Below are 23,387 nucleotides of genomic sequence, written 5' to 3'. Positions count from 1 at the left end.
CAGAGCAGGGTTGCAGAGATCAGGAGAAGACAAACTTATGAGGTCACTAAATCTTCCCTCACTGCAAAGGGCAAAAGTTTGTGGCACATCTAAAGTTGTCCAGCTACAACTTCTGCACCTTGTTTCAACCAAAAATCATAGGGCACAAGTTAAGAGCCTCAATACAGTGCTTCCCAAGACAAATCCATGCACAATGTGATGTTAAACCAATATCCTACTTATCAAAATTTTAAAGTTAGCTGTGGAGCTACCGGGTGAAGGATCCGTCCTTACTGAGGTACTGAGTCGAAAAGCTGGGTATCCCTAGCAACAGGGGCATGGCTTAACAACAATTGTCATCAGACTCAGTCCTATCAGTGAGCAGATGATGTCAACCCAGTCTGGATGATACCTCCACCACTATGGAGAACTTTTCGGCACCGAGTGCCCAAACTGCAACGCTCATGCATTTTGTGTGCAGTAGACCGCTGGAAAGCCAAAGACTAGCTGGCTGGCGTGTGCATGCCTGGGTTTTTTTTTGGCCATTTTTAGCTGGTTTTCGGGCCATTTTCGGACTCTTTTGGCCATTTTTAAGTTGTTTTCCAGTCCTCTGGCGCCTGCAAAAACCACACCGGAAGCAGAAGAGCAGCTGGTGATGGCTTGTGTGCCCACAGGGACAGCTCTGCATGCCACCTCTGGCACGTGTGCCATAGGTTTGCCATCACGGTGTAGGGTCATCATTTGAAAGGAGATTCTGTTTGGGTTGTGTGTTTTTTTTTTTTCAAATGAGAAATCGTCAAGCGCAAACTACCAGGGCTAATATTTGTAGAGTTCAAACTAGCTACTTTATTGTTCTATGCCTATTTTACAGGAATCTCCCCAGATTAGCACTGATGTTGTTACCTAGTTGGGTCATGAAACATCTGCAAGAAAACAACCAAGCTGAGAGAGCATCAAGAACCCCATGAGTCCTCCTCCTCCTCCTCCTCCTTCTCCACCACTTCACAAACCCATTCCCTTCTAGCACCAATGATGGATAATGAAACATCTAGAAGAAAATAACCCAGCTCAGACCTTCATCTCTCCCAGCTGGTGGGACTGCATCTGGGCTAGACAAGATGAAGTTCAATGCCATTCAACGAAGGTCAGATTTTGCTCTCTTGTGCCTACATAAAGATTCCAGACTAATTCCCTGTTTGACCCCTCCTCTTGATTGAGACTGTTGCTCTCCAACAGAAATATAAAGGTAAAGGTTCCCCTCGCACATATGTGCTAGTTGTTCCCAACTCTAGGGGGCGCTGCTCATCTCCGTTTCTAAGCCGAAGAGCCAGCACCGTCTGAAGACGTCTCCGTGATCATGTGGCCGGCATGACTCAACGTTGAAGGCGCACGGAACGCTGTTCCCTTCCACCAAAGGCGGTTCCTATTTTTCTATTTGCATTTTTTACGTCACTTGAACTGCAAAGTTGGCAGAAGCTGGGACACGTCACGGGAGCTCACTCCGTTACGCGGCGCTAGGGATTCGAACCTTTCTGATCGGCAAGCTCGGCGTCTAAGCCACTGAGCCACCACGTCCCTAACAGAAATATGGGAGCATACAAATAAGGTTTTAGGTCTTCCGATGCCATGGAAGAGAGTATTTTGGACCCACCTCAAATAATATACCTAATAAATAAATACATATAATTAAAATTTGTATGGATTACAGGTTGATTTTATAACTCAGATCTCAGATGGGCTGAGTACATCTGTGTATGCTCATATCATAAATTCCGCAAGGAACACACCAGGCATGTCAATGGACCTGCAGTTATGACGGGGAAATAACCATGCTTCACATATCCCAGCTTGTAATTCAGAATGCTGGCTTGGGGAGGGGGAGGGAAAGGCATCACCAAATTGCTCCAGCTATTTTCCACTTACTTGACAGTCCTTCAGCTTGCCGGTGACTTAAGTGGAGGCGCTTTAGCTAAAAGGCCTGAAAATGGGGGACTTGCCAACGGGGCTCAATTAATTGCCTCTTAGCTTTTGAGCCTGAATCATTTACGACAACGTGGCATTCAATGTGTCTCTTCCTAGACAGATTTCCCTAGATTACTAGTCTAATCAACTAATAGTTTGGGGGGGTTGTTTTTGCTTTTGTTTTGTTTCTGAAGAAGAAGAAAACTAGTCTATTTTTACTATGTATTTTCCTTTCGATACCTTCACTTTTCTTTACTATGGCTATATAACCTCATTTCTGATTTTTCCCAGTAAATTTGTAATCCACTAGGTAAAGGAAAAAGGGGGTAAAGGTTCCCCTCGTACATATGTGCTAGTCGTTCCCAACTCTAGGGGGCGGTGCTCATCTCCGTTTCAAAGCCGAAGAGCCAGCACTGGCCGAAGACGTCTCTATGGTCATGTGGCCGGCATGACTCAATGCCGAAGGCGCACGGAACGCTGCTACCTTCCCACCAAAGGTGGTTCCTATTTTTCTACTTGCATTTTTATGTGCTTTTGAACTACAGAAGCCAGGACAAGTAACGGGAGCTTGCTCCCTTACATGGTGCCAGGGATTCAAACACCAACCTTTCTGATCGACAAGCTCAGCATCTTAGCCACTGAGCCACCGCATCCCTATATTTCCCAAATTCATTCGTGTGTAAATATATCCTTTCTATAGTAACTGCAGGATTTTGAAATGTTAATAACGTATCATCTGCAAATAATTTTATTTTAGTTTTTCTTCTGTACTCCAATTCCTTCAATCAGTGAATCTTCCCTCATTGCATTTGCCAACATCTCCATCAATAATGCAAATAAAAATTGGGGATAAAGGGCAAGCCTGTCTCGTTCCCCAACTTAAGGTTAAGATTACTAGTTTAATCAACTAAATGTTTGGGTTTTTTTAAAGAAGGAGAAAGAGAAAGGGAAAGGGAAAGGGAGGAGGAGGAGGAGGAGGAGGAGGAGGAGGAGGAGGAGGAGGAGGAGGAGGAGAAGAAGAAGAAGAAGAAGAAGAAGAAGAAGAAGAAGAAGAAGAAGAAGAAGAAGAAGAAGAAGAAGAAGAAGAAGAAGAAGAAGAAGAAGAAGAAGAAGAAGAAGAAGAAGAAGAAGAAGAAGAAGAAGAAGAAGAAGAAATAACTCTGGGGCAGCAACAGAGTTGAACTGAATAGAATAAAATAAAATAATAAACAAAACAAAATAAAATAATAAAATAAAATAAAACAGCAGCAAACTACTCATCCCTTACTCCACAACTCAGAAACCAGGTTCTAGCCATAGCAATAGCACGTAGACTGCATCATGCTTTACAGCCCTGTCTAAGCAGTTTACAGAGTCAGCCTATCCACCCCAACAATCTGGGTACTCCTCATCTTATGGAAGGATGGAAGGCTGAATCAACCTTGAGCCCCGTCAAGATCAAACTCCAGGCTGTGGGCAGAGTCAGCCTGCAATGCTGCATTCGAACCCTGCTCCGTCATGACCTTATTCCTCTTTTTTTAATTCCTTTCTGTTCAAGTCAACGGCATGTATTTATATATCCCTTCCCGCTTCCTCTATTAGGAGTTATTCTTAGTTTTGCTCAGGGCATGTTATTAGTCAGAGGACAGCAGTCCAGCTGCTTGGCCATCTGATCTGGTGATGTCTATTCCTGCGGAGAGTCTCTGCCAATGTGGGTGGGGTGGCATCTTTCCCAAGACCTAAAAATTTGACGATGAACTAAAATGAACTTGAGATCTTCAGCATGGGAGCAGATGTTCTCCTCGTTGACTTTTTACAGCAGGATCAATGTGAGGCCTGGCGATATTGCCGAAACGCATCTCCTATCCATCCTGAGCTTCGAACACGCTGATGGGAGGTGGACCTTAGCACATCTGGAAGACTTTCCTTCATTGCAAAGTTAAGGCTTGACTCTTGGTGACTTCATACTATCTTCTTCTCCATCTTCTTTTGTCTTTTTCTTTTGGGTAACAGCCTACTAGCGGTGGCAAGGCATACTGGCCTCCTTCTGCAATGGTTTTTGACTTCACGGGCTAACATTTAACCTGGGATTCTCTGGAGGTGCCCCATCCAAATATTGTTGTTGTTAGTTGCAAAGTTGTGTCCGACCTATCGTGACCCCATGGACAATGTTCCTCCAGGCCTTCCTGTTCTCTACCATTCTCTGGAGTCCATTTAATCTCAGACCGACTGCTTCAATGACTCCATCCAGCCACCTCCTTCTCTGCCGTCCCCTTCTTCTTTTGCCCTCCATCGTTCCCAGCATGAGGCTCTTCTCCAGGGAGTCCTTTCTTCTCATTAGGTGGCCAAAGTCTTTGAGTTTCCTCTTCAGGATCCGGCCTTCTAAAGAGCAGTCAGGGTTGATCTCCTCTAGGACTGACCGGTTGGATGGCCTTGAGGTCCAAGGGACTCAATGCAGGAGTCTTCTCCAGCACCAGAGTTCAAAGGCCTCCATTCTTTGGCACTCAGCCTTCCTTATCCAAATATTAACCAGGTCAAAAGCTGATCTGCTTTCAAATCAAACAAGGTTAGCTGGGTCCTATCAGCTGCTGAAGGATCATTGATCTGGATGGGATTCCCTTTGGATTCCCTTATAATTATACTAAAAGTGTTGTAATTTCTCTGGTCTTTAGATATTTTGAAAGAAAGCTTTCCCCCCAAAGAGGAAGACATTATTTGCTCTTTATCCCAAAAGGAGCTACTCTTTGTAGTTATTCCCTATCCTTTTAGTTTCGTTTTCTATGCAGAGCTCTCTAATTGTCCCACAACCTCCCTGTCCTCAAAGCAAAGGTTAGCCATAATGTTTTCCTGGCAAGCTCATGCACAGCCATTGCTTTTCCACTGTCAGAGTCTGGCTCTCTTATTGCTTGTTTGCACTCCCTGCCATAAATATTTCACTAAACCAACTCAAGGGCTGAATGGCTTTGCAAGACAAGTTGGCGGGGTGGGGTGGAGAGAGAGAGAGGGGGGGAGAGAGACAGAGAGAGAGAGAGTGAGAGTGAGAAAGACAGAGAGACAAAAAGAAAGAAAGAAACAGAGAGACAGAGAAAAAGACACACAGAGAGAAAAACAGTGAAAGACAGACAGAGAGTGAGACAAACAGAGAGACGGAGACAGAGGCAGAGAAACAGAGAGGGAGACACATAGAGAAAGAGAGAGACAGGCAGACAGAGAGAAAGACAGACAGATAGAGAGAAAGACACAGAGAGACACAGAGAAACAGAGAGGGAGACACATAGAGAAAGAGAGAGACAGACAGACAGACAGACAGAGAGAAAGACAGACAGATAGAAAGACACAGAGAGACAGAGAAACAGAGAGGGAGACACATAGAGAAAGAGACAGACAGACAGACAGACAGACAGACAGACAGAGAAAGACAGACAGATAGAGAGAAAGAGACAGACAGACAGAGAAACAGAGAGGGAGACACATAGAGAAAGAGACAGACAGACAGAGAGGGAGAGAGAGAGAAAGACAGACAGATAGAGAGAAAGACAGAGAGACACAGAGAAACAGAGAGGGAGACACATAGAGAAAGAGAGAGACAGACAGACACAGAGAGAAAGGCAGAGAGAGAGAAAGAGAAAGGCAGAGACACACACAGAGAAAAATAGAGAGAGAAAGGCAGAGAGAAAAAAAGAGAGAGAGACAGAGAGAGGGGGGAGAGGGAGACACAGAGAGAGGGAGGTGCGGAGGGAGGGAGAAGACCAGGCCGTAGCTGTTTTGTCTCTGCTAGTTGGCATGTGTTCCAATGTTGACATGGAAAGCAGCGAAGTGGGAGAACAGGGTGTACCGCTTGGCGCAATTCTGCATCAGGAATAAATGATTCCTTTCTGGAAGGAATGCTATGTCATTCTTGCCGGAAGGAAGACAGAGGAGAGAGGTGCGGAGTATTGACCAAGGGCTAATCTGCGGTCAAAGGAGACACACCTTTAGAGAAGAAAAGAGAGGAGAAAAGCATCAAGGCAAGACATATGTTTTTCCCCCCTGATTTAAGCAGGTCAACAGAGTTGTGGAGAACCTCTCTCAACTGAGGTTTTTAAGAAAAGATTGGACAGTCATTGGTCTGAAATGGCATTGGGTTTCCTGCTTGAGCAAGAGGGTTGGACTAGAAGACCTCCAAGGTCCCTTCCAACTTTGTTACACTGTTATCCTAAGGCAGATAAAAACTCGCAAAGTGGCAGCAGTGATGGATGAGTTATCAAGGAGGTCTTCAATGGAGGACAGACCCCCCCTGAGATGATCCCTGCTATTAATCTCCATGATGGTCTCGTCAAACCTAGTTTACACATTCCTTTTCAATGTTCTAAGAAAGCCAGTGAAGACTTTTGCAGGATCCAGAATCAATTTTGGAAATAATGTTAGTGAAACAGCGCTTTGCAAGCAAGCTGGTCTCATATTTTGGGGCTCATTTAATTAAAATGATCGATCGATAGATGGATGGATGGATGGATGGATGGATAGAAGACAATGATAGACAGATATAGCGGCAGATAGATAGATAGATAGATAGATAGATAGATAGATAGATAGATAGATAGATAGATAGATAGATAGATAGATGATAGATGGATGGATGGATGGATGGATGGAATGACGGACAGACAGATGGATGGATGATAATGATAGACAGAAAGAGAGGCAGATAGATAGATAGATAGATAGATAGATAGATAGATAGATAGATAGATAGATGATAGATGGATGGATGGATGGATGGATGGAATGACGGACAGACGGATGGATGGATGATAATGATAGACAGAAAGAGAGGCAGATAGATAGATAGATAGATAGATAGATAGATAGATAGATAGATAGATGATAGATAGATAGATAGATGATAGATGGCTGGACTGACGGACAGACGGATGGATGGATGATAATGATAGACAGAAAGAGAGGCAGATAGATAGATAGATAGATAGATAGATAGATAGATAGATAGATAGATAGATGATAGATAGATAGATAGATAGATAGATAGATAGATAGATAGATAGATAGATAGATAGATAGATAGATAATCTATCTGATAGATGGATATCTAAATATTTATGCTAGGGACGCAGTGGCTCAGTGGTAAAGACACTGAGCTTGCCGATCAGAAAGGTCAGCAGTTCGGCGGTTCGAATCCCTAGCGCCACATAACAGAGTGAGCTCCCGTGACTTGTCCCAGCTTCTGCCAACTGAGCAGTTTGAAAGCAGGTAAAAAATGCATGTAGAAAAATAGGAACCACCTTTGGTGGGAAGGGAACAGCGTTCCGTGCGCCTTCGGCGTTGAGTCATGCCGGCCACAGGACCACGGAGACATCTTTGGACAGCGCTGGCTCTTCAGCTTTGAAATGGAGATAAGCACTGCCCCCTAGAGTTGGGAATGACTAGCACACATGTGCGAGGGGAACCTTTACCTTATCTATCATCTATCTATCTATCTATCTATCTATCTATCTATCTATCTATCTATCTATCATCTATCTATCATCTATCTATCTATCTATCTATCATCTATCTATCTATCATCTATCTATCTATCTATCTATCATCTACCTTTCTATTATCTATCTATCTATCTATTTATTATCTATCTATCATCTATCTATCTATCTTTCTATTATCTATCTATCTATCTATCTATCTATCTATCTATCTATCTATCTATCTATCTATCATCTATCTATCTATCTATTATCTATCTTTCTATTTATCTATTATCTATCTTTCTATTATCTATCTATCTATATCATCTATCTATCTTTCTTTCTTTATATGATTTATCTATCTATCTATCTATCTATCTATATCTATCTATCTATCTATCTATCTATCTATCTATCATCTATCATCTATCTATCTATCTATCTATCTATCTATCTATCTATCTATCTATCTATCATCTATCTATCATCTATCTATCTAATATTCAAAAAAAGGATTGTGGGTACTGCCTTGTTTAAATTAACCGATCTCTCCCAGAACGGCTGGGATTCCAGATTTCAGGGGGAGTTGGAAGCTGTTCCAGCCTGATTCATAGCTGTCCGTCATTCTAGAGTTGCATCTTTTGACGTCTTTGGCAGCTCAGCTGCCTTCTGTTGAAAGGCGTCATTGGAAGACATGGCAGGCTGATGTGGATCTGGGCTTGGTGCCTGCTCTCTTGACAGCTGCCTCCCTCACCATGTCAACGCTTGACACTGCGGCCAGCCAACGAGTCATGAACACTTTTGTTAAAATGGCTGGGGGAAAATAATAATAATAATAATAATAATAATAATAATAATAATAATAATAATAATAATAATAATAATAATAATAATTACCACCGAATCTCGTTGAAAAGGTGGAATGGAAGAAGTGGAAGGGGAGGGGAAAGAGAAGGACAAGGTGGATCCGCAATTGTCTGCAAACACCGCCAACTCATGCTGTGATTAAAGTACCAGCAGATTAAACCACAAAACCGTCAGCAACCCGAAAGCGTAAATGCACAGGCAGGTCCTTGACTTAAAATCGTTTGTTTAGGGACAAAGTTCAAAGACACAACGGCATGGGAAAAAGTGGTTTACGGCTGGTCCTTGCTATTGTGACCCACACTCAAGGGTGGCTGAACAGAAGATGCACAAAAATGTAAAGGCACAAACAATCAGTTCCAGCTGTGTAGAGTTACAACTAGCTACCGTATTTTTCGGAGTATAAGACGCACTAAGATTTTGAAGAGGCAAATTAAAAAAAAGGTTTTGCACTCTGCAGACTTCCCAAAAACGGCCCGTTTTTTTCTGAAATGGGGCTGTTTTTTGTCAAAAAAAGGACATACATAGCCTTTAGGAGGCTTCCAGAGTGCTCCTGGTGGCTGGGGGGGGCAGTTTTTGCTATTTATGCCCTCCCCAGCCCCCAGGAGCACACTGGAAGCCTCCTAAAGGCTATGCACAGCCATTTTGCAAAAGGGACGGGGTTTCAGGAGGCCGAAAATGCTGTATTCAGTGTATAAGATGCACCCAGATTTTCACCCTCGATTTTGAGGGGAAAAGGTGCGTCTTATACTCCCAAAAATACAGTAGCTACTTTATTGCTCTCTTCCTATAATACAGGAATCTTTCCTCATGGGAAAACCCCAGCTAAGGCTCTTGAGCGTTCATGGGTGGCCGATTTCTAGCCTTTACGTAACGAGTCCAGGCTAATTATTCTCCCGAGTCCTCCTCCCAACTGGGATAGTGGCTCTCCAAATTAACCCCAGCCATCTTGGCTTGCTTAAGAAACCATGGTTTAGGAACCCTGAGGTTCCCCAAGATGAGAAGCTCAGCTCCTGTCCCCCGTCCCCCCGTCCCTTACTTCCTTTTGAAGGACTAGCCAGGTTCGGGGCAATGAAAAGCCGCTGAGATCCCTCTTGTGGGGTCTCTCCGATGGCAAAGAAGACTCCGCCGGGACAGAAACGAGTGGCACAATGCCCAATCCCGCATGTGTGTCTTCCTGGCTACACTTCCTGCTCCTGATTCAACCCCATTCACAATCTTCTTAACCTTCAGGATTGGCGGAGAGAAGGTTCCCTGGCCTTAAAGCTCCAGAATAATTGGCCAAGACGACCTCATTGTACGCTGGTCTCTTTACTCAATAAGCAATCTCAGCCAGTCATTTGGTCAGGGAAGATTGGGGGGTGGGTGGGTGGAGAGGAGGGGAGAGCATCAACCACGAGTTCTCTGAAGCAGCCTAGTCCTCCCAAAGCCCCCCTACCGCTACCTTATTTTTCCAGGTCAGCAGACAGTAATTTGAGGCGCTCGCGATAAAAATCAGACGCCGCCACGCGCTCCTTCTCTCTCCTTGGGACAATGCTGTGCCTTTATTAGATTTGCTCCTACAGCGTGCCCGTAATACGTTCTCTAAACGGCAGCTCTCAGGTCAAACATGTCTCTTGGTCAATTTACTACAGGACACACACACACCCCAACCGCCCCCTCCCGGTTGCTCCTGGTGTGGATTCTCTCAAGAGTATCTTTTATTCTCCCGGCTAGGCTGGAACAATTGACTCTCGGGGTGGGGGTGGAGGTTGCAGAAAAGGGGCTGCCATATCCTGCTCCCCTTTTCCTGCTGCTTCTCCACTGATGATGTTCCCTAGTTGGGTAATGAAACGTCTGCAAGCAAAACAGCCAAGAGAGCACCAAGGGCCCCGTAGTCCTCCTTCGCCTTTATGCTCCACAAACCCCACTCCCTTTTAGCACTGATGATGTTCCCTAGTAGGGTAATAAAACGCCTGCAAGAAAACAACCAAGAGAGCACCAAGGACTTCATGGTCCTCCCCCACACACACAACCCCACTCTCTTCTAGCACTGGTTATGTTCCCTAATTAGGTAATGAAACGTCTGCCAGCAAAACAACCAAGAGAGCACCAAGGACCCTATAGTCTTCCTCCTCATCATCCCACTGATGACGTAACCTAGTTTGGTAATGAAATCATTACCTTTTAATGACCCCATAATCCCTTGCAGGGTGGAGTCTGGGTGTGAATGAAGCAGAGTGTTTACTGGCCGGATGCCCTTCCTGTCACCAATACGGAACTGTCCTCCAGTTCCTTCTCCTGCTCCTCCTCCTCCATCTACTCCCTCCTAGCACGGATGATGTACCCTACTTGGGTAATGAGAAGCCTGCAAGAAAACAGCCAAGCTCAGAGAGCACCAAGGACCCCTCGCTGTTTCCTTTGGGCAAGCAGGGTGTTTTTTGGTGGTGTGCCTCAAGACGACGTACGCATTGCCAGTTGGCGTTTGCCAAGAAGCTCAGAGTATCTTTGCTGGGGAATAAAGTACCGAGAAGGGGGAGGAGAAAAAAAAAACACCAACCCCAGTTGGCGCTTCAGCCTGCTAAAAACAGCTGCAGGCTTTTGAGACTTCTGCAGGCTTGCCAAGTGACCTTGGGAGTGTGGGGGCGGGGCAGAGTGGAGTACAAGAAGCATCTGAGATCCTTTCCTTAGCTAAATTTCAGAGCTGCAGAGAAACTGGAATCGAGGAACTACCCAAGGAGAAAACCACAGTCCCACCAAAACTGGAAGAGCAAACAAATAGTCCTCGCTTAGCGACCGTTCTAGGTTTTTTTTAAAAAAAATTGAACTTGTATGCCGCTTGCTTTGCCGAAGGCGATTCTAGACAACTCACAGAGGCGTAAGGAAGCTAGACTGAAAACCATTCGATCGATAAACAAACAGGGATCTTACATTTTAAGCTGACGTTTAAAGCTACGGCGGCGCTCAAAACGGGGACTCGCCACCGATCCTCACACTTACAGCCGTCGCAGCATACCTGTCAGTCAAAATGTGGGTGGTTGGCAATCGGCATGTATTTACAATGGTTGTAGTTGTCCCGGGGGGCGGGGGGGGGGCCTTGCAATCGATATTTGCAACTTGGCCAGCTGGCTGCCGACAAGCAAAATCAATAGGGGAAGGCAGATTTAGAACATGGAGTAGATAAGAGTTGGAAAGGACCTTGGAGGTCTTCTAGTCCAACCCCCTGCTCGAGCAGGAGAACCTATACCATTTCGGACAAATAGTTGCCTGATCTCTTCTTAGGAAGCTCCAGTGTTGGACCATCCACAACCTCTGGAGGGAAGAAGCTTCTTGGATGAGAAGTGAAGTGTCTTTTAAAGAAAAACAAGAAAATCCAGTTGCCTCTTGAAAAATGCACCTTTGGGACTACCTTGACCTGGATGACTGAGAATCTCTACAGACTTTTAACTATATAATTTGGGATGAAGACCCTTGGAATGGTGTGGGAGGAGGAATGGATTTCCAGAGGGAAACTTGAAGACTACAGGAACCATTTGCACCTCTCAGGTGACCCTGAAGAAACAGAGAAACCTCCAAGTGGCCTCAATGACCCTCTAAAAGGATGCAAAGGAATATAAATCCTCCCGTTCCCCACCATCCAGTCAGAGCTGAAGAAGCTTCTTCGATGAAAAGTGAAACATCTTCAAAAGAAAAAAACAGAAAGTCCAGTTGCTGCCTGAAAAAGTACTTTGGGGACAAAGTACTAGAGGCAAGTCCTTCCACTGATTAATTGTCCTCCCTGTCAGGAAATTTCTCCTTAGTTCTAGGTTGCTTCTCTCCTTGATTAGTTTCCATTTGCTTAATGACTGCAATGACTCACTTAATAAGCACGGCAAAAGAAGTAATAAAATCGGGCCCTTGCTTCACAACCACTTTGCTAAGCAACGGAAATTCTGATCTCAGCCGTGGTTGAAAATCGGGGACTACCTGTAAAATCTTTTACCATTTAGCTAGAGTGACAGTATATTTTAGACCGAACGCTAGCAATGATCTCTGTAAGTATGCAATGCTTTTATTTTCGATCCTACAATTTATACGAATGATTTGCCTTATTTTATTAAGGGATCTCTAGTGGCGTGGTGGCGAAATGGCTAAGACGCTGAGCTTGTCAATCAGAAAGGCCGGCAGTTCGGCGGTTCGAATCCCTAGCACCGTGTAATGGAGTGAGCTCCCGTTGCTTGTCCCAGCTTCTGCCAACCTAGCAGTTCGAAAGCACGTAAAAAACGCAAGTAGAAAAAGAGGAACCAAATTTGGTGGGAAGGAAACAGCGTTCTGTGCGCCTTTGGCATTGAGTCATGCCAGCCACATGACCACGGAGACATCTTCGGACAGCGCTGGCTCTTTGGCTTTGAAACGGAGATGAGCACCGCCCCCTAGAGTCAGGAACAACTAGCACATACATGCGAGGAGAAACTTTGGCTTTTACCTATTAAGGGACCTATTTGATTTTTGGAAATATTACTGCCAATACTATGTGTAGACTTCATATCTTTGGTTTGAATAAAAGCAACCCATTAGCCATCGATGTCTTCCAGTCTAATAATCTAGCTGGATAATCTGACATCTATTTTAGCACGGGGCAGCCTCTTACTTAGGAGGGTAACAGACATGAATGGGTCTTTATTTCCAGTATGTATACGTCCGAAGATAACGGTTTTAATTTATTGCTTTCTCCCCAGGGGGAATGTTGCAGGACTCAAATCTTTACCAGCAAAGCCTGTGTGTAATCTAATTAACACAGTGTCTGCATTAATTAACCTTCTGTCTTGTTGACTTGTTAAGACCACTGACTTGACAAAGGTAATCTGCAGGCCAGCCGTAGACATGGATTTCCACTACCCCCTTCGGGGGGGGAAATCTAGAATTTGAGAAAAGGTAAGATCGCTTCGCCGTATTCAAATAGGAGAATAGGCAGGTAAACGATTGCTGATTCCAGCTTTCGTTCTTCTTACGGTGAAGCCAAAAGTTCCTACAATGACTGCACAATTATAATCTGCGCTTCTCCGAGCAGGGCAATGGGGAGAAGATTCCGATCTGAGTGAAAAGAAATATTTCAAGGTGGTTATGGATTTGTAAGAAAAGGTGGGTTGTTCCTGATCTGTGTTTGCTATTTCCTGATAGACGTGGAAGGACAAACCTTGATTCCAATTGGGTTAGCATCCTGGGAAGGGACAGAGAGAGAGAAAGAGAAAGAGAGGGAGAGGGGGAGAGAGGTACTATTTATGTAGATCAAGCGTGTCCAACCTTGGCAACGTTAAGACCTGCAGACTTCAACTCCCAGAATTCCCCAGCCAGCACAGGAATTCTGGGAGTTGAAGTCCACAAAACCTAAAGTTGCCATGCTTGGACACCTCTCATCTAGCTCCAAGCTTCTGTTTGAGATCAAACAATCTCCTTTGGGCCAGGTAAATGTTGCCACCAAGTTGGGCTTACTAAGGGGTTATATGAGCTGCGGTGGCACAGGGATCAGAGTGCAGTACTGCAGGCTACTTCTGCTGATCACCGGCTGCCAGCATTTCGGCAGTTCGAATCTCACCAGGATCAAGGTTGACTCAGCCTTCCGTCCTTCCGAGGTGGGTCAAATGAGGACTCAGATTGTTGGGGGGGGGGGGGGGGCAAGAGGCTGACTCTGCAAACCGCTTAGAGAGGGCTGTAAAAGCACTGTGAAGCGGTATATAAGTCTAAGGGCTATTGCTAGTCCGTCCTTCCTTCCTTCCTTCCTTCCTTCCTTCCTTCCTTCCTTCCTTCCTTCCTTCCTTCCTTCCTTCCTTCCCTCCTTCACAGTATTTAGAAAGCAGAATTGCAGGCTAACATTGCATGCTGTCAGCAGTTTGATCCTGACTAGCTCAGGGTTGACTCAGCCTTCCATCCTTCCAAGGTGGGTAAAATGAGGACCCAGATTGTTGGGGGGCAAGAGGCTGACTCTGTAAACCGCTTAGGGAGGGCTGTAAAAGCACTATGAAGCGGTATATAAGTCTAAGTGCTATTGTCTGTCCTTCCTTCCTTTCTCTATCCCCTGCCAGCAGTTCGATCCTGACCGGCTCAAGGTTGACTCGTCCTTCCGAGGTTGGTAAAATGAGGAGGCAGATTGTTGGGGGCAAGAGGCTGACTCTGTAAACCGCTTAGAGAGGGCTGGAAAGCACCGGGAAGCGGCATATAAGTCTAAGGGCTTATTGCTATTGGTATTGCTATAGAGACAAACAGTTGCATCTTAAAGCGTCCAATATTTGTCTAATTACTTGTCCTCCCTTGTCCAAACTACTTTCTTCCTTCTTGTTTTCGGGCACGGCTAGGTCAACATTTGCCTCTCGCTTCCAGGATCTCGTCTTTCCCAGAAGGGGCCTTGCCTTGAAAGTGTGTGTGTGTGTGTGTGTGGTTGTGCGTGCACGCCCACTTCACTTAACCGACAGCCCAGCTGAATTCACGCCCTCCCTCGCTGCCCTGTAGTGACAAGAAACCTTTGCTTGAAGCGCTAAAAGAAAACAGAGTCCTTAAAAGAGAGAGAGAGAGAGAAAAGGAGCGCAGGCCCTGGAGCTATTTTGAGATCAAGCGATGTGCTTACTCAAGCTGTGCGTATTCTCAACAGCTCATGTAAAACCATCAATCAGCCAGAAGAATGAAAATTGGCTCCCTGAAGGATCGCAGCACAGGAAAGGTTTGGGGGCGGTGGGGATGGGGGTGGGTGGGAGATGCAGTGTTTTGCAAGGCAAGCCCGAACTGCCAAACTCCTGCTTGACAAGTGGTCCTCGACTTAGAAACGTTTGTTTAGCGACGGCCCGAATCACACGACCTCCCTTGGGATGCTGCAACTGGCATAAATAGAGGGAGTCCTCGACAAACGAACACCATTCAAGTGTCCGTCGCGAAGGGAAGCATTCGTTAAGGGAGTTTGCCCCACGTTAGGACCCTCCTTGCCACTGCGGTTAAGTGACTCGCTGCCATGGTAAAATTAGTTAAGTGAATTTGGCTTCCCCGTTGACTTTGCTGGACAGAAGGGTGCAAAGGGGGATTCCGTGGTCCCGGGACACTGCAACCATCTGTTGTAAATCAAGGACATGTTATTGTTAGCTGCGAAGTCGTGTCCGTCCCATCACGACCCCATGGACAACGTTCCTCCAGGCCTTCCTGTCCTCTACCATCCTCTGGAGTCTATTGAAGCTCACGCCGACTGCTTCGGTGACTCCATCCAGCCACCTCCTTCTCTGCTGTCCCCTTCTTCTTTTGCCCTCCATCGTTCCCAGCATGAGGCTCTTCTCCAGGGAGTCCTTCCTTCTCATTAGGTGGCCAAAGTCTTTGAGCTTCCTCTTCAGGATCTGGCCTTCTAAAGAGCAGTCAGGGTGGATCTCCTCTAGGATGGACCGGTTGGATGGCCTTGCAGTCCAAGGGACTTGCAGGAGTCTTCTCCAGCACCAGAGTTCGAAGGCCTCCGTTCTTTGGTGCTCAGCCTTTCTGATCAAGGTCTACCTGTCTATCAAATGGGTAGAATCCATCCTTGCAACTCGATTTGAATCTGGACCCATTATACTTTTTTTTCTGAGAAGAGATTCCCTCCCTAGAAACCGAAAGGTTGGCTTCGGCCAAGCACAATAGGCGAGTCATCCCAGGGACGGGGTGGCTCAGTGGCTAAGATGCTGAGCTTGTCGATCAGAAAGGTCGGCAGTTTGGCGGTTCGAATCCCTAGCACCGCGTAACGGAGTGAGCTCCCGTTACTTGTCCCAGCTTCTGCCAACCTAGCAGTTCGAAAACACATGAAAAATGCAAGTAGAAAAATAGGAACCACCTTTGGTGGGAAGGGAACAGCGTTCCGTGCGCCTTCGGCATTGTGTCACGCCAGCCACATGACCACGGAGACGTCTTCGGACAGCGCTGGCTCTTCGGCTTTGAAACAGAGATGAGATGACCGCCCCCTACAGTCGGGAATAACTAGCACATATGTGCAAGGGGAACCTTTACCCAGCCCTCCTGAGACCCACAAGACAGACCCCTGCCCTTTTTCTTCAAGAGCTGTTTTCAATCCACTCTGACTCTGAAGAGCTTGTCAACGCAAGACCCCGCCTTAAAGGTCCCCATGGATGACTGCTCCGCCATTTAATGGTGGATGTATTAAGGCCCACCTATCTCTGCCTGGCAGAATATAAGTGGAGAGGGGGGGGGGAAATGGCTCAGAAAGCAGAAGGATAAAAAGAGAGGGTGGGGGTAAGAAAGAGGGGGAGAAGAGAAGAAATTTCAAACTATTATTCTCCCTACCCCTAAACACTATCATTATTTTTAATCCCATCCCATAATTTGTGGTTGCAGTTGACACAGTGCTTCTGAATGCTTGAGGTTAATCATACTGCCAGAGAAAAGAGTCCCCGGCTTGTTCCCAATAGCTTTCTGTCCTCAAAAAGACCGAGCATTTTCAATGATTTCTGCTTCTTAAATGTACAGCAAGGCAGTAATTCCATGCTCCGGGGTTCCTTCCAAGTTCACCAAAGGAAGCAGAAGGCTGCAGAAGAGCTCTCTTTATGATTTATCTCTTTCATTTTTGGCAGGGTTGACTTGTCCAAGCCTCGTAGGGTGCTGGATTCAATCAAAACCACATCTGGTTCTGGCCTCGGTGTCCAATTGTGTGTGTGTGTGGGGGGGGAGTTTTAAACTCTACGCAGACTTTGAACTGGGCAATACAAAGTTAAACTGCAGGGTGGAAGCCATTGACTTTGTACAGCGACCAGGTTAAGAGTTTAATGCTCTGGAGTTCAAGACTTAGCTTGACAATCCGTCTTGTTAAGGGTCCTGAAGTCAAGGCTTGTTCTCCAACAACCTGCCAATCATTGTTCCAAGGCACCAAAATTTAAAAAAGAACAGAAAACACCACCGGCCACTGAGGTCTTGAGCCACGGAAGTTGTGCGTGTTCTTGGACAACATTTCTATGGAAACGAACGTCGGACATCGTGGACAACAACTGGCGGTCGGGAGACGAGGTGAGAACTCTTTAACTGGACAACACACAGGCAGGTTCCACCAGAGTTCTGTCTGGATCCTAGACCAAGCCAACGTCACTGCGTTAATGGTTTGCTAGCCGAGCTGAAAGAGTTACTGCGCAGGTCATAGGTCCTTATCAGCAATGATTCACTGCGCATGCTTAACATGTTTATAATACATCACACATTCCAGAGACTTCTTCTCTTTTGATCTTCCGTTCGTCTGCCAAAGAAGGTGGACGAGAATTGCTTTTGCCAAAATGTAACAATTAGATAGATTTGTTTTATTTCTATTTTTGTATTAAAGTTTGTTTTTCATTAGAACATGTTCTCGGGTTTTTACTTTCGCTTCTTGAAGATATGCTGTTTGGAAAAGCCGTCGATTTCTAGACCTCATTAGCTCAGGGTGAAAAATTTCCCCCCGACAGCCAAGTCCAAAAATGCTAGAGAATTCCTGGAAGCTTGGCAGGCAGACAAACCAGCCCTCAGCAGGTACATAGAGATAAACAGCCTCTGCACACCATTCAAAAGAGACACAATTCGACAGCCCCAAAGGAAACAAAGCGGCCAAACACACCTGCTCATCAACAATCAAACAGCCCCAGCTAAGCAAAAATTAACGCCAAGGTTAATACTAACTCAACAATACAATAAACAATACCCCAGTCAAGGAACTACCAACTCAGACAAACAATCGAACAGTCAAGGACAGCCTAGCCAAGGAACTACTCAAAACAAGAGTCGCCTCGAAGCAAATTGTGTGGCAAACAAATCTAATAAATAAATAAATAAAAACACACACACACTCCACCAACACTGATAGGGCAATCCACTTGTATATAGATAGAGAGCAAACCCCTCTCCCTTCTAGCACTGATGATGTTACCTAGTTGGGTCATGAATCGCTTACAAGAAGTTGTTCTCCAGTTTCTTCCCCTGTTCTTCCTCTTCCTCCACCACCACCACCACCTTCTCCACTCCCTCCTAGCACTGATGATGTTCCCTAGTTCGGTAACGACACGTCTGCAAGAAAACCACCCAGCTCAGAGAGCACCGATTATCCCACAAATTCAACCCTAGGCTACAGATTTTTCTCTTCTTTTGCTCCACACGTACGCAACACATATGACTTAGAAGGAATAGGTGGAAAATGCTTCCACTTTCCTGCGGTGCTTTCCAAACTGGAAACTCCATTCCAAAATGGAATTAGTGGACAACCATTTAAATAGGAGCCAGCTGTGTGCGGCAGCTGCCAAAAAAGCCAACACAGTTCTAGGCTGCGTAAACAGAGAGATAGAATCAAGATCCCGTGAAGTGTTAATACCACTTTATAATGCCTTGGTAAGGACACACTTGGAATACTGCATTCAGTTCTGGTCGCCACGATGTAGAAAAGATGTGGAGACTTTAGGAAGAGTAGAGAGGAGAGCAACAAAGAGGATTAGGGGACTGGAGGCTAAAACATATGAAGAACGGTTGCAGGAACTGGGCATCGCTAGTCTAATGAAAAGAAGGACAAGGGGTGACATGCCACAAAGAAGAGGGAGTCAAACTATTCTCCATAGCACCTGAGGGTAGAACAAGAAGCAATGAGTGGAAACTAATCAAGGAGAGAAGCAACTTAGAACTAAGCAGGAATTTCCTGACAGTTAGAACAATTAATCAGTGGAACAAATTGCCTCCAGAAGTTGTGAATACCCCAACACTGGAAGTCTTTCAGAAGATGTGGAATAGCTATTTGTCTGAAGTGGTGTAGGGTTTCCTGCCTAGGCAGGGGGTTGGACTACAAGACCTCCAAGGTCCCTTCCAACTCTGTTTATTCTATTCTAAATTCAAGTTGTCTGTTCTGTTCTGTTCTGTTCTGTTCTGTTCTGTTCTATTCTATTCTATTCTATTCTAAATACCTTGAAATGATGACTAGATATTCCCAGCCAGCTTTCCCTAGAAAGACCTGTCGTTAAAAGTAGACAATAGTAATCTGGATGGAGCAATATTCTTGCATGTAGCTATGTATTCAATTACTGTTAATAACTACTGGCTTTGGGGAAGTTTGTAAAGCTGCATGGCAGGTCCCACACAACTGCCAAGTTAGATGTGTTGCCAGCAGTTCATTGCCAAGTTCACAGGGAAGGGCTGCTCCGGGGAAGGTTCTCCACCTTCTAATGAACCAAAAAGCTGTTTATTGAGGGAAGGGAAATGAACAAGGCCTTCTGTCTATTAGCAAACTTCCCCTGATCTCCAGTTTATGCGCTGGAGAGACAGAGAAGTTAGCATTTTAGAATAACAGAGTTGGAAGGGACCTTGGAGGTCTTCTAGTCCAACCCCGTTTAGGCAGGAAACCCTACACCACTTCAGACAAATGGTTATCCAAGCTCTTCTTTAAAACTTCCAGTGTTGGAACTCCCGTAACCTCTGGAGGCAAGTTGTTCCATTGATTAATCATTTTCTCCTCGCCCCCCAAACAATTATGCTTTGTTAAATCTTTTTGTTTGTAATTTTTGCCTTTCCTTATTATCTGAGGCTAACGCGACACACAATTCAAACAACAATAATAATAAAAAAACCTTTTCCAAGGAAAGAAACACAAGGAAGGAGGCGGCTATTAAACAAATAATAAAAGGAGAGGGGGGGGGGAAATGTGCAAGAACAGAGCCTGCCAATTAAATCTAAGAGGAGACCAAGAGAGAGAGAGAGAGAGAGAGAGAGAGATACAATTACAGCTTTCTGTAAATTACTCTGTGTAATTAAATCCACTTCCCTAAATTACAAACCATTTAGCTCTTCTTTTATAACAATGTAAGCAATGACCACCAGCAACCTTTTTATGGGAGCTGGGTGCCATAAAAGTGGTTAAACAACAACCGTTTCGCCTGCCTCTTCTCTTCAAGAGCAGGCATGGGAACGGGGGATCGCTTCCTTTGGCCTCGAAAGAGACGACAACAATCGGCGCGGTTTCTTCCTCCAGATTCTGTGCTCTGGGAGTAGATTAACACCCAAGGATGTTGAAGGGGGTTTCCATAAAAAGCTTTCCAAGCGTGGTTTTAGTGAGCTGGCTTAGATTCCTGCGGTGAGCAGGCAATTGGATTAGATGACCTCTAAGGTCCCTTACAAAGGGATGCGGCGGCTCAGTGGCTAAGACACTGAGCTTGTCGATCAGAAGGTCAGCAATTCAGCGGTTCGAATCCCTAGGGCCACATAATGGAGTGAGCTCCCGTGACTTGTCCCAGCTTCTGCCAACCTAGCAGTTCGAAAGCACGTAAAAATGCAAGTAGAAAAATAGGAACCACCTTTGGTGGGAAGGGAACAGCGTTCTATGCGCCTTCGGCGTTGAGTCATGCCAGCCACATGACCACGGAGACGTCTTCGGACAGCGCTGGCTCTTAGGCTTTGAAACTGAGATGAGCACCACCCCCTAGAGCCAGGAACGACTAGCACATATGTGTGAGGGGAACCTTTCCCTTTCCCTTTTAAGGTCTCTTACAATACAAGTAGTCCTCAACTTACGATCACGATGGAGCCCCACGTTCTTTTTTTGTTGCTAAGTGAAACATCGGTTTGCCCCAACTTTCTCGCCACAGCTGTTAAAATTAGTCACCAGGTTGTTAACATGGATCTGGCTTCCCCCATCAACTTTGCTTGCCCGGAGGTCGCAAAAGGGGATCATGGGACACACCCGGGACACTGCAACCATCGTAAGTATGAACCGGTTGCCAAGCGTATGAATTTTGATCACATGACCAAAATGGTCATCAGTGTGAAATGTGGTCATGAGTCGCTTTTTCCAGTGCCGTGGTAACTAAACAGTCACTAAATGAACAGCTGTGAGTCGAGGAGTAATTGTATTTACATCCATTAATTAAGGAAGCGTCTATGCTTAGAAAAAAGAATTCATAGGACACCTCCTTCTCTCAGACATGCAAGATCTGATTGCCTTCAGAAGTTGTGGGTGGGAGCTCTTTTGTCTGGAAAGCAGACAAAATCCCCTCGGAAGGGGAGGCAATAAAGAAGATATTACACTGTGCAGAAATGAATAGGTTGACACTGAGAATAAAGGACAAAGAGGATTCTAACAGGACATGGGGGCGATATTATGAGTGGCTTGAAAAAAGATATCAGTAGAAAGAAAAGGGAACAAAAGATGAAATAAGCATCTGAGACGACACATGATTCATATAGGGGGAGGGGAAATAAGAAAATATCAGTATGTAAATATACAGGCAGAAAAATATGAATTGACATATGTTAAATAACAATGAAAAGAATGTATGTCTAAGAATGAATTTGAAAGGAAAAATTAAAAAAACTTTTTACAAAAAAAAAGTTGTGAATGCTCCATCATGGAAGGTTTTTAAGAAGAGACTGGGCAGGCACTTGTCTGAAATGGTAGAAGGTCTCCTGCCTGAGCAGGGGGTTGGACTAGAAGACCTCCAAGGTTCCTTCCAGCTCTATTCTGATTGATTGATTGATTGATTGATTGAACGAAACTAGTGCTTCTCAACTTTGGCTGCTTGAAGATGTGTGGACTCCAACTCCAGAAATTCCCCAGCCACTCCCAACCCAGGAATTAAAATCCACACATCTTCAAGTGCCCAAGATTGGGAAAAAAAAACCTGCAGTTAAGAACAAATAAATATGGAATAGTAGATATAAATAAGCAAAGAATAAGGGGACCACGACTGTATAGGAGGCAAATGTCTTATCGTATATTATACATACCGATATGGAATTGCTGTATGAGGGAACGCTTGGTTCCTTTGCTGTTTTAATCTATGTTTTTGTTTTGTTTATGTGTCTATGTGTTTAAAATAAAATTTATTTTAAAAGAAAAAGAAAAGAAACCCTTACATAGAGGGTTTCCTGATGTGAAATGAAAAGAAAAACACTGCATTAGACTAAGCCAAGAGAAGTAACAAGATTCGTGTATTCTGAACATTTGGGCAAAGACCCCATATTTCCTATTGCGTTCTTTTTAAGTCAGTTTTGGGCACCTGGCAATGGCCTGGAGAAAAACCTCACCGTTTTCTCAACAAGGAAATCATTTGCCATGCCAATTTCCCTGGGCTAAGAGGAAGGGGCTGGCGCAAGGTCACCCAGCAAGCTTTGTGCTTCTTGTCCTGCCCTCAGGTGCCTTGGAGAATAGTTTGACTCCCTCTTCTTTGCAATACAATACAATAATACAATAGCAGAGTTGGAAGGGACCTTGGAGGTCTTCTAGTCCAACCCCCCACCTAGGCAGGAAACCCTATACCGTTTCAGACAAATGACTATCCAACATCTTCCTAAAGACTTCCAGTGTTGGGGCATTCACAACTTCTGGAGGCAACTTCTGTTCCACTGATTAATTGTTCGCACTGTCAGGAATTTTCTCCTTAGTTCTAAGTTGCTTCTCTCCTTGATTAGTTTCCACCCATTGCTTCTTGTCCTGCCCTCAGGTGCCTTGGAGAATAGTTTGACTCCCTCTTCTTTGTGGCAACCCCTGAGATATTGGGAGACTGCTATCCTGTCTCCCCTGGTCCTTCTCTTCCCTTAAACTAGACATACCCCAGTTCCTGCAACCGTTCTTCTTGTGTTTTAGCTTCTAATCAGAATAAGGCGCTAAGTAAGGATGCCAGCAAATGTCATCTCAACCCTCCTGGTATTAGGATGCATTAAGTCCAGGAAGTCTGGTCAACGTTTTGAAATCCCTGCTACCTTGAAGCCATGGCGGTGAAAATATTTAGCAAGCCAAGTTCAACTCATTTCTCTTTCCTGTTTCACCCCCCTCCCCTCCCCTCTTTCTCTCTCTCCTGGGCTCTGTGTGTGCGCAAGATAAGACGGATTAGCACCGCTGAGCAAGCTGTGTTAAAATAATAGGTCTTCCCTTACTCGGTGGTTTCCTTCCGCCATCCTCCCCCCTCACCCTCCCCGGCTGCCATCACGCCATCCCCAACGATTCCCCTGCACTTTGGGTGCTGCGTTCAGCATTCAAATGCCTGGCCGGGACTTAAAAGCAGATTTTTAAATTAGTTCCTGACAGTGCAAACAGATTGCTATTGATTGAAATGAGCCTTTTATTTTAGTTCTTTAGATGAGCAGCCCTAATGACTAAATACTGTATTGCCCATTTCGACACTTGGTGCCAGGGACTCCCCGGTGGCTCCTTTGGCAGCTGCTGAGTTT

General features: G+C 45.2%; 1 protein-coding gene across 10 annotated transcripts in view; it reads right to left on the bottom strand.

Moving 5' to 3' along the window:
• The window catches only part of FBRSL1 (fibrosin like 1), a 554,269-nt gene that overhangs the window by 385,802 nt on the left and 145,080 nt on the right, over positions 1 to 23,387 (bottom strand). The gene's annotated exons all lie outside the window — the stretch shown is intronic.

This window comes from Natrix helvetica (genome assembly GCF_964273705.1).
Source record: "Natrix helvetica genome assembly, chromosome: 14".
Taxonomy (NCBI): Eukaryota; Metazoa; Chordata; class Lepidosauria; order Squamata; family Natricidae; genus Natrix; species Natrix helvetica.
Note: the sequence above shows the minus strand (reverse complement) of the source record. Positions and strands in the feature narration are given on the sequence as shown.